Source organism: Dermochelys coriacea, chromosome 1, assembly GCF_009764565.3.
Source record: "Dermochelys coriacea isolate rDerCor1 chromosome 1, rDerCor1.pri.v4, whole genome shotgun sequence".
NCBI classification, from domain to species: Eukaryota; Metazoa; Chordata; order Testudines; family Dermochelyidae; genus Dermochelys; species Dermochelys coriacea.
This window is the reverse complement of record NC_050068.2, coordinates 255,518,526-255,535,390: the sequence shown is the minus strand read 5'-3', so window position 1 is coordinate 255,535,390 and position 16,865 is coordinate 255,518,526. Positions and strand designations below refer to the sequence as shown.

Sequence of the window (16,865 nt, the reverse complement as noted above, 5' to 3'; positions counted from 1 at the left end):
CTTCTAGTACCAGCTGCCTATGTATCTTACTCATCCCCTTAACACACATGGTAAGTCAGCACAGCAGTAGCTATTACTGAAACTCGGTGGCTGAGGTTGCATGTTGTAAGGTCCATTAACTTTCTGGGCACTGTGTTTCTGAATGTTTACAGGCCAGGGTAATAATTTGTAGGGAGCAGACCAAGCCTGACTGTTTCTTTCTTGTCCAAGTCTTCCGAGGCGTGACACAATAAGACATTTGGGCAAAATAATGAACACAAACCTCCCCCCAGAGCCAGGGTTTCATGGCCTCAGTACAGATTGCACCTGGTTCACAGGTGACAAGAAGCTTAAACATTGAAAGAGAGAGCTAATGGAAACATATGAGGAAATACCTTGTCTCAGTCCACTGGCGTCAGCACAGAGACAATTATTTGTTCACTAATGGAGCAAAACCAAGGTGAAGTGCCCATTGCCAAGGACTAGAAACAAATGAGGATGTTTTGGGATGGATATATTTATTATACAAGATTCTCAGCATTCAGAGAGACTAAGCTATAAATCTCAGGGGGATAGCATTCTGGAATTTCTCATGAAGTGCGAGACAGCAGGTAATCTGTTCAGAGTTAGCTGGCTTCCAGAACAGGAGGCTATTCTTGTTAGACCCTAAAAAGTAAGACCAGTAGAAGAGTTTCCTGACAAAACTCATTCTCTTATAAAATGTGATTTTGTCCAAATTTTCTAAGGAAAAGACTCTATTTCTAAAAATTTTTTTGATTGTCCATTGAGAAAATTGAAACGAGAATTTTCATTTTGCATCTGCGTTTCCACATAAAATGTCATTTGAAGTGTAAATGGTGGTTTGAAACTAAATGTTTGTTTCAAATTAACTCTTCATTTCAAATCCACATTTTGAAACATTTCATTTCGACATTTCTGAATTGACTTTTTCAGAACATTTTGTTCTTCAAACAACATTGAAAAAGAGAATCAGGCCCACTTTTTTCCCCCCTGATTTTTCATTGTTGATGAGAACCCACAAGTCATGTTTAAATCAATGGGATTTGCAGGTGCCCAGCATCTTTGACTATCAGATAGCTAGTAGCTTTTATAGGTAAGAACTACCCTGAGATTACCAAACTCCTTGCCCCTTATGATCCAAGTAGGATTTGAACTAAAGTGTCTCTCAGAATGAAACACTAATCCTTTAATTAATTCAGTGCATCACTGAGGTTGTAAGTAAGTCAGCTCTGTGACAAATTTCTTCCAACTCTCTTTTTGCGGTGTAACCAATCCCAAGATCTTGAAAGAGAGAGAGTTCTGCTTTACTGGAGGTGGTCAAGGGCCCAATCAAACTCCAATGAAGTCAACAGAGATCTTTCCATTAACTTTAACTGGAGTGGGATCAGCCCCAAGTAAATAGTGGTGGAATCTCAAGACATGAGGACACAGCAGCTGCCTCTAACCTTCTAGAAGAAAACAGGGAAGGTTACTCTGCAGCGGTGTCCCCTAAGTGGCCTCACTCCAAAGACTTATTACAAGTAGGGGAAGGCGGAATTTTAATGAACCAATTTTTTTTAAAAAGGCATGTGGGCCACTGTGCAGCAGTTCTTTCAGTCCTACTCAGCCAGGGGTCGTGGCTGTGATGCTTGGATACTCTAAGGGCACGGGAAAAGTCTTCTGGTTGTTTTCACATCTTGTTCACAGCCTAAGAGGGAAACCAGCTTTTGGGTTAATTAACACTGTGAACAGACAGCGAGACAGACACTGTTGTCATTACCAGTTCAAGAAGTCATCCGGGTCGTCACTGAGCTGTGACATTAAGGCACATGCATGAGGCACATGTCCAACCTTGGCAGTCCAACGCTGAGCACTTTCCATCACCTCAGGGGAAGTTTCTCAGGGTCATGACTGCTGAACCATTGAGGGGCTGCGAGTAGGACAAGGAGCTAAGGGTATTCACTCTAACTAGTGTTTGTACACCCCCTTTGGAACTAGTTAATTTTACACTTTGTGCCTCAGATAAGCAGCATGGTCTATTTCTCTAAAGTAAGCCAGAATCTGGTGGGTCAAGTTCTAATCCTGGCTCTGCTACTGATGCACTACATGTCTTTAGGCCTTGTCTACACTATGGGAGGAGATCGATCTAAGTTATGCAACTTCAGCTACGTGAATAACATAGCTGAAGTAGACATACTTAGATCTACTTACCGTGGGGTCCACACTATGCAGTGTCAACCGGAGACGCTCTTCCGTCGACTCCCCTTGCACTTCTCGTTCAGATGGAGTACAGGAGTCGATGGGAGAGCGACCGCCGATGCATCGATCGCCGCGCATCGAACCTCGGTAAGTGTAGACAAGGCCTAAAGTCATGCAGTGCATCAGCAGCAGATAAACTGTACCTCAGTTTCTAAAATGGGGTTAACGTTGCACACTATGATTACACCCAGAAGGAAATGCAAAGCACATTAGTGAAAAGAAAAGAAAAGAAAAGAAAAGAAAAGAAAAGGGAGGATATTCACATAATTTAAAAATCCACCTTATCTACAAAAGTCTCTGAAACCCAAGAGTCATAGGGGATATGAGTCTAGGACAAACATCAGTCTAGAATGTCAGCCAAAAAAAAACCCCACACATAAAGCAGTTCACAAAAATAGTCTCTATTACAGATTAAGATTTCCTAAATGCTGCAATGCTCATTAATTCTCTTATTAGAGTTCTGTGAAGATGCACCAAAAGGAAGTAAGATTTCCTTCCCTCCCGGTAAGCATGATAAGAATTGGTTAATGTTTACAAAGCTCTTTGAAAATGTAAAGCACTACGGAAGAATTACTGTTTCTGTAATAAGGAGACTGACATTGTCCTTTTCCTGCCAAATGCACTTACTGTTTTTCAGTTTTAAAGCCAAAATGGGAGTAAGGGCTGCTTTATAGGGGGATCACACCAAAATACAGTTCCTCTTTACTGAAGTAGAAATACACACAAACACACACACACTCACTCTTGCTGTGCCAGAGGCAGGTGCAGTGCATGCAGCTCATGAATGCATGTTTTCGTTTAAGCGTCTGTTCTTTGCCAGGAAAAATAACCCCAGGAATGCAGATATCTGGTTTGATTTTCATACTATGAGAGCACTGCAGATCCCTGCGTTCAGTGTCTGGAGATACCACCAAATCCTGTTAGGTATTGACTTTATTAAGGGTTGAAGAATGGATTTTTAGCCTGTACAAGGATCTGGTCCTATCAGGTATCCCCAACCCCAACACCACCCATGTGATCCCTTCCTGTTTACTACCCTGTCCGTCCATGACATAGCCAGCCTAGGTCAGGATGTATGTAATCGTTGTTGCCAAGACTAGAGAAGAGCTCTGAATGGTAGAGAGAACAAAGCTTGCGTCAGTGGTCCCAAACTGCCAGACTTCACAAAAGACAAACAGGAAAATGTCCCTGGGCAGTTATTGAGGGATGAAGGAGGAGAGAGCCTATGCTTCCCCCAGCCGTACCACTCCTAACAAACATCAGTGCTGGAGGAAATCAATGTCAGTGGAGAGAGCAAACGTAGGAAGGAACTTATTGATTTGAACACTTTCCGACAACAGCAAGATAAGCACACAGGCTTTGGCTGGTACCTGCTGTACTACTGCATTTCAACTGGGTCATGAAACAGCATGGATTGAAGGGGTGGGAACTGGCCAATAAGGGCTGCTACACAGCTTGTTGTGCCATCTGCCTTCCAACATGCAGAAAAGAGCAATCTCTTGGTATGGGCAAGCTCTGTAACAAAGTAGAACCTTGGCTCAGACCCTCAAAAGTATTTAGGCTCTGAACTTCTACTGATTTCAATGGAAGTTAGGAGCCGAAATACTTGTGAGGAGCTGGGCCCTAGTCCATAAAGACAGATATAGCTCTGTCTGGAATACACTTCCCTACTTGCATATAGGTTGAGATTAGGTGGTTTGATTTTTCACCCCAGCCCTATCAAGCCACCTGCCCTAGAAAGGCATCCCGCAAGTTTTCATAACACTGGGAGTGATAATCTAATGACTTTACAGCTGGGGCGGAAAAACCTTGGAGAACTTGTAATATCCCAATGAGCCATTCATCTGCCATGGTGCAGTCAGGTACATCCCAGGAGGTAGAGAAGCTTGTGTCTCAGGAGCTGTTAATCATGCAATTGAAACATTCAGCATGCAATGCCACTTTGGCAGGCTCTTGCTCAACCTAATTCAGCATGTTCTATGAATCCATAATCATGGGGGTTTATCGCTCTGGTCTAACAGTTCTGTAATTATTTGATAAGCACCAACAGAATGCTCAGAACTGTACTAAATATTAATAAACACACTGTCCCTCTCCCAAGAGCCTTACAGTCTAAAAGAAAGAGCAGATCACAGTCCTCTGAGAAACTTCAACAAAAACTGTGTGTGTGACCATTTATTTGATCCTATCTGGTATTTCCTATATTCATCTGTGTGTGTTAAGCTGAAGTTGTAAGTGGTATTATACTGATATGGGTTATCATTTGTTAGGCTCTTAGCTAGTCTAGCTTCTAACCTGGTTTATAATATTCCATTAAAAAAAATCCTGCTACCTTAACAGAATACTATCAAGATTGCCAATTCAAGCACTTGGAAGTTAGGAAATGCCTGTATTAAAGTTGCCCATATTACCTAAGTTCTGCCCCTTGTTCATATAGATTGGTATATCTTTAGTTACATTATCAGATACTATTTTTTCCCACATGACCCCTTCTCGAGTGCCTTCTAGTTGAAGATGTCAGTGTGCTTTACAAGCATTAATGAATTTGCCTTGTAAGGGAAGCAAATACTATTGCCATTTTACAGATAATAAAACTGAGGCACAGAAGTTATTCCAGAGCCTGGTTCTCTAGCAACTCACAGGTCTGCTCATAAAATGTAACATCGTGGTCTCACCCACCTCTCCAAACTGCTACAGAACTTAAAGAAAGAAAAAGCCTTATTATTAATAAGTTATTAGGTTGTCTTACCCATTCCCCTCTTCCTGATCAAGATAACCACCTACTTGGTTAGAAACATGGAAATAAAAGAGGTAAAGAGATCAAATAAAAATCTCCTTTTTATCTTAATCCACCCAGGAAATACCCTAGGAAGACCTTAATCCCCCATCTCCTCAAAATACAAACAAAAACTGGTGCTGTTCTTTAAGTTTATGACAGTAAAATACGGAGCTTAAAAAACTAGTCCTTTCCTTAAATTCAGCAACCTTCTGCACAGCAACGGCTCTAGTACAGGTACAGCTGCCTCTGACTTTCCACACTGCTGTTGGATTGTGATTTGGCCTTTGAGATTTTAAATTAACACTCTGTATTTGGTGGTTACTAGAGTTCTGTGTCTTTCCCTCCCTACCCTGTGGATTCTCCAGCTATTTCAACATGCAAGAGTCCAGACCCCAGCTGCAGGCCCAAGCAGAGCACCTGCTTATCACGCCAGACCTTACACTGGCTGCAGCTCCCTTCCATCTCACTTACCAGGGCTCCCTCTGTTCTTGATGCCTCAGACAAAGTCAATATTACAAGCACAGCTCTGCAGACCTTTTGCCCATACTGCAGCCCTAAGGGACCACCTACTTATTTCCTCTTCCCTTGGGCTGCTTTTCTTCATTACCCTGATTAAAAGTTATCATTACCACAGCTCTTGTACTTTTCCAGGTAGTGTGTCCCTTGACTATCCTTTCGTCTTTCTTCCTGAGCGCCCTGCCTTCCCCCACCACAACGTGGTTTAACCAACTTTTAGCCAAGCCCACAAGGCATGCTCTTTGTTATTACTCATTTATTCAAGAAGGTTGTTTACCCAGGAGCAGGTCCAATACATAGAGAGGCCACATCAGTCTCACAGAATTCTCTCCATTCTGTCACCTTCTGCATGGAAATTTAAAGCAGTGGATCCAGTGACCTTATGGTTCACAAGACCTGGCCTACAGGCTGTTTTATCCTGTTGGTTTAGTCTCCTTTAATCTAAAATGTGCATATCTCCAGGCCTCTGGCAGGCAGAGAGGGTATTTATAGCAGTGTCAGAAGAGGAGGCAGGAAGTAGGAAATTGGGATGGGAGCTTGGAAAGGGTATAAAGGGCTAAGCCACACCACCTGCCTGGAATTCATTCCTTGGGGGGGGGGGGGGGGGGGGAGGTAGAGTTAAGGAGAAATATCACAGGAAATGGTTGGTTTAACCCAGATATCTGCTGGCTCTCTAGCCCTCTACCTGCTATCTTTCAAAACCCCAGTCACTTCCTCTCTTTCAAAGTCAGGTGTAAGTTTTTTTTCCCCATCCCATGGTTTTCCTGTCCTGCCACAGGCCAGTCTGCTTCTCCCTGCTGTTTTAACCATTTAAAGGCTATCACTGAAATCTGCCAAGTAGAGGGAAAACTATGCTCGTTACACCAGACCCAGCAAGTTAGACAAGCCCAAAGATTAAATCTATATCAATGGGGTGGGATTCTTGTTAGTTTCCAAAGCTCATGTCATTCATTATACATGGGGGATTGTATTTGATTTCAGAACAGCTGCTCCAGTGCTCTTTTATTCAGAATTTACATAGATAATGCCAACAGCCTCTCCCCATCAGGCAACACTACAACTACATCCAATGGCAGGGGATGAACTGGTAAAGAGAAACAGATGTGGCTGTCCCAGCAGTCAAACCATAGGGCAATGTGTGGGAGTCAAAGTTCAGGTTCTCCACTCTGAGCCAGCAGGACCCTGAGGCACTTGGAGAAGGGAGACACCCCTCTGTCCTATACGATATTGTAGGATTTTTGGCATAGCCAGAGAAAGGGATGTAACAACATGGTACCTTTGTGCAGTTGCACCTTAGTGGGGTAATTTATATCTGCACAAAGGGAGTGTACAAGGTATTAGAAAACTGGGCCTTTCGATGGTGGGGGAAAGAATAAAAAAGGGAAAAATTGAAAGGAGTGGGCTGGGGCACCCTGCTCTCTCTTTTTTTTTTTTCCAAAATAATCTGGTTTCAAACTCCTTACTATCTCAAGACAGTTAAGTCCAAAGTAGACTGCAAAGAGTTGCAAACGGATCTCACAAAACTGGGTGGCTGGGTAACAAAATGGCAGATGAAATTCAGTGTTGATAAATGCTAAGTAATGCACATCAGAAAACATAATCCCAATTATATATATATCAAATGATGGGGTCTAAATTTGCTGTTACCACTCAAGAAAGAGATCTTGTAGTCACTGTGGCTAGTTCTCTGAAAACATCCACTCAATGTTCAGCACTGGTCAAAAAAGCTAACAGAATGTTAGGGTCCATTAGAAAAGGGATAGATAGTAAGACAATAAATATCATAATGCCACTATATAAATCCCATGGTATGCCCATATCTTGAATAACGTGTGGAGTTCTCGTCCCCTCATCTCAAAAAAGGTATATTCAGATTGGAAAAGGTGCAGAGAAGAGCAACAAAAATGATTAAGGGTATGGAACAGCTTCCATATGATCAGAGATTAAAAAGACTGGAACTTTTCAGCTTTGAAAAGAGATGATGGGGGGATATGATAGAGGTCTATAAAATCATGAATGGTGTAGAGAAAGTGAATAGGGAAGTGTTATTTACTCTTCCACCTAACACAAGAACCAGGGGTCACCCAATGAAATTAATAGGTAGCAGATATAACAAAAACAAAAGGAAGTTCTTCTTCACACAAAACCCAGTCAACCTCCAACATTACAGGAGATGTTTTGAAGGCCAAAAGTACAACTGGGTTCAAAAAAGGATTAGAGAAGTTCATGGAGGATAGGTCCATCAATGGTTATTAGCCAAGATAGTTAGGGATGCAACCCCATGCTCTGGGTGTACCTAGCCTTTGACTGCCAGAAGCTGGTTGTGGAAGACATGGGATGGATAACTCAATTGCCCTGTTCTGTTCATTCTCTCTGAAGCATCTGCCATTAGCCACTGTTAGAAGATAGGATACTGGGCTAGATGAACCTTTGGTCTGACCCAGTATGGCCATTCTTATGTTCTTAAGGACTAATAAGAATTAAAGGAGTAATGAGAGACCCCTTCACAGATTGCTTTACAGTGAATTGGTTATTAAAGAAAAGCAATTAACATTATCTAGAATTAACATTTTTGACCAGGATCCACATCCAGGAGCCTGCTGGGCAAGGAGATTTCTACTTGTTGCACTCGTTCCACTATTTCCTGGCTGCAATGTTTTATCCCTTGAATACTTTTAAACAGCATGTTAGTTCTTTCAGTCCAGTGCACCTACCATTCAGTCAGCACTACTTTCAAATGGTATGTTTCTTTCCCCATGATCCAGCTGGAAAAACAGAATTAAGTTCTTTCCCTCCCCCGGCATTTCTTAAAGGATTATTTGGACGAACTTAATGCTCAAAGAGATAAAAGGATAGCACTGGCTAGAACCCAGATATGATAATAGAGGTAGGCACTGTGCAATCTCAGGCCACACAGAGCTCCGGTATTCCAAGTCCTAAACTGAGACTACCAATTATGAAGAGATACGAGACGGATACATAGGAACTAGATAGAGATCCAGTCCTCTCTCTTACCCACAATAGGCATAGCAGGGGCAAAGGGATCAAAATGTGCCTCTATACAGGCAAGCTTGCCAGCTTACCACTTAGTCCTTGTCTGCACTAGAGAGATCAATCTGTGGTATAGTAATGATTTATTTTGCACTGGTCAGTCCACACCTATTGAGTTTGTCCATATTACCCACCCTGAATCAGTGAAAGGTTTGACCTTGAATCTACACTAGGGCTGCCTAGTGGGGTAACAGTTCTAGTGGGATGGCTGTCTTCTCTCACAGCTGGTGAACTTTCTTATGGTCCTAACAGGCCTTCTTCAGCAATGTATTCATCCCAAGAAATCCCTTCTGCCACAGTATCCCTCCCCAGAAATCCACTCGCAGCTGTGGTCCCCTCTGAAATGCACCCTACTGCTCCCATTTTGCAGCTCCTAAACCAGCAAGACAGCTGTGGACTGCCTGCTGAGAATATAATCTTTGCCCCGTTGTGTTCCCCCCGACAATGCCAAAGATGATTGGTGTTAAGAGTTGAATGCCTGGACTATGGCAGCATGTTGCATCCACACTGGCACGCAGGCAATAGAGGCTTTACCCCTTCAACTTACCAGGGTGGTTTCAATTGATTATAGCTTCTCTATCACTCAACTGAAGCACTTGTGTCCATGGACGCAAGATGCATTCCAGTTCCCTGAGGGACATTACAATTCATTGAGCTCTCTCATGCAGACAAGGCCTTGGAAAGGCAAGATCAAGTCCAATGCACAGTGCGTATTAATCCAGATCTTTGCTGGGTTTAGTTGATAATTTTTGCATCAGCTCCTCTGTGCTATTTAATTTCCATTTAACTGTCTGCACACTTTTTCCAGGGGCTGAAGTTGCCCTTTGAAAAAGTCTTGTGTAAACACCCCAGGAATTTGGATTATTCATGGTCAACATTTATTTTACCAGCACAGAACTCAAGAGACTTCTCTCTCATTTCCAAGAGTGTCCAGGAATCTCTTCTGGTTGGCAGAAATACTGACTAAATAAAATCATCACGGTTGTGTAAAACTACTTGCATTTTTATGTTATTAGACACTGTCAGTTAGTGCACTAAATCTTCACACTGGGAGCTCAAGGGAGCCACTTCACTTTACAGGGAAAGTTAATGGCTTTTTAGTCACAATTTTAAACACTCTCCAGTGTTTGTGATAGTCCTCTTAGAAACCTCAAAACATAAGCCAAATCCATCTCTGGTACAAGCTGGCACAACACCACTGACACGAATGGCACTGCAGCTGCTTACAGCAGTCATTAAGTTGACCCACCCCTTTTTTTATTGCTTTCATCTCTCCTCCATAGGACAAACATGTCAACCCCACCTTCTGGACCAAATTCAGACCTGGCATAAGAGGGTGAAACTCTACTTAAGTCAATTTTGTTGTACCTGATTACATGAGATCTGAATTTGTCCCATGAGTTCCAAGGAGCAGAAGTCATCATAGCTGCCTTTTGGGTACTCCCTTTTTTCTGTGCACCAGCATAATGGATGAAGTCAGCACAGGTCTCAGTAGAGTGGGCCAAATTCTGCTCTCACTTATACCAGTGTGAATCCAGATTAACTCTGGGCTATGAATAGAATCTGGCCCACGGTTGGCAAGTTAACAGCTGCAATTGAGTCAGCAGGGGCCACTCTGGTATTTTTCATGTGCTCCTTAAGTCAGATGTTTAATAGCACTTACCTACAGTGCATAAGTCTGAGTCTGTATGTGGCCACAGGTATTGCCAACTTCCTCCCCCCCAAATTTGAGACTGATCATATTATTCTACATGTTGAACTATAGGCCCACTCTTTGTGGCTATTGCTCTGCACCTCAAAATTATGTGGCTAGTTCGGGTTTTAGAAATACCTCCCAGGTGTGCTAAGCTGCTAATATGGGGGAAAATTCATCACTTCCCAGTGGCCACTTTATGCCAACATAAAGTGGCCATAAAACAGCTTGATCTATCCACTGGTGAATTCTCCTGGTTATAAGAGGAGACCCTGGCAGGAGTGTAGCAGGTGTTGTCAGTCCTACATTGCCCCCTGAGGGAGCTCAACTGCAGGGGGCATTCGTGAGACGATGGGCAGATATGGCCAAGAACTCCTATGCCTTAGATATTTGTAAACTGTCCCTCTGGGAATCCCAGAGTAAGGAATACACAAAGCTACCTTCTTTCTCCATCCAGGTCCCTCTGCTGAGTTCAGCATCACCCCAGCAATAAATTCAGCTCCTGGTATTTAAGATATAACTCGTATTTTTGACCTAGATATTTTACTGGTAGCCACTCATTTCCAGAGAAGAATATGTTTCTAAACCAGAGCTGGCAAAAGCGAATGAGTCTGCACTGATTTTTTGCATTTGCAAACTATTTGATAAAATGCTCTGTCTACAGATTGGTTGTTTTTGTTCATTAATTGCTTCACCCGCCTTGAATGGGAACTGCAAGCACTTTGATTAATAGATGAGAAAACAGACTAGCTCCATTGAAGGTTTTGGAAGTGCTTTTGAATCCCTCATTGAAATGTATGTTCTTTAGTAACTGCCTAGAGCAATACATCTCTGTGACTCAGCACAGCTACTTCCTACCATCACAGTATACTTTTTTTAAACTCTCTCAAATGGAAGAGCGCACCAATATCAGACAGAGCCAAGCTATATCAAGACTTTATTTATCTCGCTATTACTAATAAGCCCTGCACTTAAAGTGCAAATTTAAAATGACCAGTGTAGCTCACGCTAACTATACCAGCAAAGCCTAATGAGTAGAGAATAAGAAGACCTGCAGCAGGTCCAAATTTATTTTGCTGCTTTGATGAATTCTGCTGCGAATGCACATGGAGAGAAAATAGCTTCATGTTTTTATTTTTTAATATTGTGGCATATGTATGACAGTGACATTTGTTCTACTTCAGTGGTTCTCACACTGTGGTACATGTACTACTGCTGGCACACAGGCCACAATCAGCCAGTAGGTGGATTGGTTTAAAGTCTAGTGTCATAATAAGAATCCATTGTAGCTGAACTGGTTAGTTACAAAGTAGCATACAGAGTTTTAGGTGAGCTACAGTAGGTCTTAAAGTTTGAGAACAGCTATTTCTACTTCACTGATTTCAGCATGAAGGCCTGATTCTCCTGTCACTTACACCAGTATAAAATTGATCCACTCTACTGACATCAGCAGAGGTACTCCCCGTTTACAACATGGCATGGAAGAGGAGAACTGGACCCTGGAACTCTGGAGCGATATGCAGCACACTAGAGAAAGAAGCCTCTTCAGTCTAAGCAGGAGATCTTGTCATTAAAAATAAACTTCAGCGTACTCTCTGGACGTTATTAGAGGACTGACATTACACCTCTCAGCTCAGTTGGGTTCCAAGCTGGAAGGCATCATGTGCATATCCCTGCTTGCTATCTAAAACCAACCCGTAGAAAGGTCTCCTCTTGGGTTTACTGGCCTTTAAGAATTTTTGGAAAGCATACTTTTGACTTCAGTAAGATTCTGCACTCTTGCATGGCTCCACATTATTGGATCCAGGAGCGTTTTACCTAGGAGACTCTTCAGGTCAGGGACAGTCTTTGTGTCTTGCAAAGTATCAAGCACACTAATGGAGTGTAATAAGAATAATAAATAACAATTCCCTTATTTTTTTGTGCTGCAGAAAACTATTGACGGAATTAGCCAGATTTGCTGACTTTAAAGTTACACATACACCCCTCTGTTGGTAGATGAAAAAGTTTGCAAAGTGAAAGGCAAGTGTTTTCTCCTAGCACAGCACATTGCTGTACATAATTACACTCTTGCCTCCCTATTTTTTCCCAGAAACAACTGCCAGGTGGAGGGTTCTCAAGAGCAGGTGGGAAACACTGAAAGGAAGAAATTTCTGCTTAAAGTAAGGAACTCTGGGACTGTGGGCTAGAACATCTGGCTCTCTGCTGGTGCAGAGGTCTATGTGGGGTTACTTCCTGCAGGAAATCTGGAGTAAGCATGTGCAGTAGTAACCAGATACTAAGGAAACCCTTCAGAATTGCATTATTAAGTGTTCTGCATCACTTCTTGGGGACAATAATTTCCATAACGTTTTAGGGACAAAACCATTTGGAGGAGTGACATATTCCAGGCCAGATTCTACAAATGCTAAATGCACTCTACTCCTGCATTATTGGGCCCTAAATAATCAATAACAAAATACACAAATACAACAAAAAAATAGTTCTTTTTGCTTCTTTCCAAATCTGCAGGAATGCAACATTCAGCAGCCAATCTGAAAAGTTCCTGCTGCTCCTGCAGAAAGAAGAGTACAAACAAGCCCCTTTCATGTCAGCCACATCCAGCTGGAATTGTCACAGCTTTGACAAAAGGGGACAAAGCGCCTGTGGTCTTTGTTCCCTCCAAAGGCCCAGCAACAAAAATAACAATAAAAAAAATTCACGTTCTTGGAAAGCAAAGGAGACAAAGTTCCTTTATCAAACCTTAACAGTTTGCACTGAGTTTGCCACTTGGTCAACTCTAGAGCTATCCATCCTGGCTCTTATACAGGAAGTCACAATTCATTTAAAAAGAAAGAAAACCAGGAGTTAAAGCACTAGTTTGGCTTTGGATCAACCTCAGAGATTCCTCCTTGTCCCTCCCCTAATTTAAGCAACAAGACGTAAGCACTCCTCCACCTCATTACTTACTGTGACTCCATTTGTCACTCTAGCATGTCCAGGGTGAGTGAAGAGGCCCCAAGTGACAGCCATTTCTCCTGATTAGCAGTACTGTTTTTCAAAAGTATGGCTGCGTATAGAGTCTAGGCTTCCTCCCGAAACCACAACCTCTGCTTTGGTATTGAAAGAATCTGTCTGTTTAAAAAACTGCCCTCTCACTGGGTTTGCTTGAGCATCTGTTTCTGAAAAGTTGGTTAAAAGGCTGCAGAAGATTCCAGGGTTTTAACCCTGCCACAGAGCTGAGCCCACGGTAATTCAAAATGAAATTCTAGTACCATATCCCCAATTAGGGCAGGACAGACTAAATGAAAGATGGTCCCTAAGCCCTACCACTGAATTCCAACAACAAGCACTTGCATTACATTTCCAGAGCAGAAGCTTTCTGCCCCTTCAGAAGCCACACTCTGCTGGCATGTTTTTGGAAGGTAACAAACACTTGCCAGGTTGTCACTTAGCTAGTTAATATCTTGCATTCTTGAAGGAGTTGTTTTAACAGCTCTGTTCTTCCAGCCCTGTCTTGATTCCCAGCCCTTACTGCACTGATTCCTCCCTTTGGACCTCGTATTTTGTCAGGAGTTTCAAGAGCTGATAAAAACTTGCTGCCAAGTCCCTTTCTTCCCCACAATGTGTTTTATAACCTGGCATATAGTTTAGTCTATCTAAACACTGCACTAGTACACTGCCATCAGTTTCCATGGAGACAGTTAACTCCTCAATGGCCAGAAGTCTGGATATACCTCTTTTTCTTTCGGCTCATGAAAAGAATGGCAATGCTGGCGGAAGACAGCCAGGCAGGGATACTGCTTAAGGGAGATTTTGGAGCTTCATAGACCTAGCTCGACTTCTTCAGGCCAATCACAAAAATGACAAGTTTGGTTAAGATCAATCCATAGTAACCTCATAATATGAGGAAACTCTTTCCCTTTTGCTTCCTCCCCTTTTGTATTATGCACCCCCCTTGCAAGTCCCAAGAGCACAATCCCAGTTATACCCACACTTGATATCTCAGCTCAAAGCAAGGCAAAAATTATGAGCCATAATGAATAACAGCAGGTCACTCAAGAATAAAATGAAATCAGCAACTTGACATTGAACTCGGTCAGAAATCCACCAATCAGAGAAATCTTGGAAACAATGTGATCTGTACAGGGCTATTCTGGAGGGGATGCTACACAGGGCTTCACTGCTTGTCCTACTTTTAATGTCTTGTGTTTCTAGAGAAGATACAAGTTATCAGAAAGTGTAATTAACAGGGTGTATTTAATTCCTTAGTCAAAGCATTAAAAGAGAGTAGCAGATGCCTGAATTTTCATAGATTTTGTGGGGAGGGATAGCTCAGTGGTTTGAGCATTGGCCTGCTAAACCCAGGGTTGTAAATTCAATCCTTGAGGGGGCCATTTAGGGATCTGGGGCAAAAATTGGAGATTGGTCCTGCTTTGAGCAGGGGGTTGGACTAGATGACCTCCTGAGGGCCCTTCCAACTCTGATATTCTATGATTTCAGCACATGAAAGGCACATGTGGAAGCTCCAGCAACAGACGCAGGCATGTTGGCTTCTCAAACACCATTGTTTTCAGAAAAGGCAAAAATCTCCTTGGCAGCTGCCTCTCAGCTGACACACTTACTGCTAGTGCAAAGTAAAGAAAGTGTCCGCAATAAAAATCTTCAAGTGAACTTTCAATAGCATGGCTTCCTGGAAGGATCCTCAGCTATAAAACTCTTCATAATGTTTTCCAGGCTATCAGGACTAAAAGCAAATTTTACCTTTCCCAGGCCTTTGAACATGTATGTAATGGGTTTTTTTGCCTTTCAGGAGCAAATGCACTATAGAAACTAGACACAAATAACTAGGCATCTCTGAAGGTTTTTATAGAGGATGTTTAAGACGAGAGGGAAACTTTTTGTCAGCAGGTTCAACTAATTTAAAATGCTACTGATGTGATTCCACGTTAGTGAATCAAGTCAACATTGCACTGAAATGTTAGTATATTTTTGCCCCTATTTTATTTATTTTTCATAGAAGCTGCCAAGTTGACTGCTTCACAGTCTGTTTCCGCAGTCGGTCTACAGAGGCATCACAGTACTGGAATCAGCAGTGCACGCTTCCCCAATCCACTTGTGTGTCTCTCAACCCTGAGCTACAGAGACAGCCTCTAGGGGCAAGAGTAGGACTTCAGTCACCATGTCTATTCAACCCTTCCCCTCTCTGCAAAGACTGACACCTACGCTGACAGCTTGTGCCCATTGTTATGCGGACATCTGTATACTAGGAACTAGACAAAGACCACTCACTCATTTATTATACAGTAGGCCATGGAACAGCATCAAACAGCAACCATATTTGGTCATTTAATACCAACCTGGGCCATATACAAACCAGGCAAATGCATCCAATGAAGTGAGCTGTAGCTCACGAAAGCTTATGCTCAAATAACTTTGTTAGTCTCTAAGGTGCCACAAGTACTCCTTTTCTTTCAGGTAACTAGGGTGAGTCTCCATTATCCCATTCCCTTGAGCCACCCACTTATTCTCCCCCATCCCTCATTTATGAATACCACTCAGATGCCAAAGATTGGAGCAGGAGAACATTAGGAAGGCCCCAGTGAAAATGCGGTTTTGCTTTCAAATTTTTTTTTAAAATCCTATATATTGTAGTTTTCCTGTCCCTAGTGTCACGCTATTTCAACTTGTTATTTTACGTCAGAAAACACACACACAAAAACCCTGCAGGGATCAGAGCATATTGTGGAAAATCCTTGGGAAACTTGTTACACACCTCCCTGACGCTTCACAAAAGTTATGACTGTACAGAGCCCATGTGTTCTGTTGTCACTAATTGGTGTGAATTACATCATTCCAAGTGGCCAAGGGCAGGTCCCTAGCTTGGGAGAAATTGTCCTGACCTTAATTGTTGTTAAGTATTATTATTTGCTTGGCAGCAGGTCATGATGGAAATTTTGGCTGCCCACACCTTCAAGTTTGTCCGTGTCTGTGTGCAGGAAACCTGTCACTTTTACAATTACTGATTTCTAGAAAGTCTGCAAGGCTCGTTTTTCTTGGAGAGGTGGCAGTCTTGGAAAAGCTGTTGTGCAGAGTTTAATTTTTAAAACAACTCCCATTCTTCATTGTTCCTTAAGGGGAAAAATATATAACACCCCTTTAAAAAAAAAAAAAAGAGAGAGAGAGAGAGAGATGCATAAGGCAACTCCAAAAAGCTACATAGGGTCAGGTCATCTTCCATAATTTTTATCCTTAAGCCCCCATTTTAACTTGATTGCTTAAAACTGTAACGATAAAGCCTTAATGGGGTTTTGGAAGTGAGGGAGAAAGACTGGGGGAGGGGGGGAGGGGCGCTGTAATTTGGAAGTAGTTCTCTACCCCTCCAACTCTTTACAAATGGGTCTGATTAAGCCTAAGCTGGGGGTTTCCCATCCAGTATTGCGTAGGCCGGTTCCTTGTCAAAGTCTGAGCGAAAGGTTCCCTCCTCCGCCCCAGCCCCACGGAGAACTTTCTAGGCGTCAGGGAACGCAGTGCCAGTGTGGAAGAGAAGTGCCCCCTTCCCTCCGCGCGCACGGCAGGCGGGGCGGGGCGGGGCGGGGCGGCGGGGCG

General features: G+C 42.7%; 2 protein-coding genes across 2 annotated transcripts in view; one reads left to right on the top strand and one right to left on the bottom strand.

The window, feature by feature from the left end:
• The window catches only part of SYN3 (synapsin III), a 274,735-nt gene that overhangs the window by 144,903 nt on the left and 112,967 nt on the right, over positions 1-16,865 (top strand). The window lies entirely within an intron of this gene.
• The window catches only part of TIMP3 (TIMP metallopeptidase inhibitor 3), a 48,387-nt gene that overhangs the window by 30,757 nt on the left and 765 nt on the right, over positions 1-16,865 (bottom strand). The window lies entirely within an intron of this gene.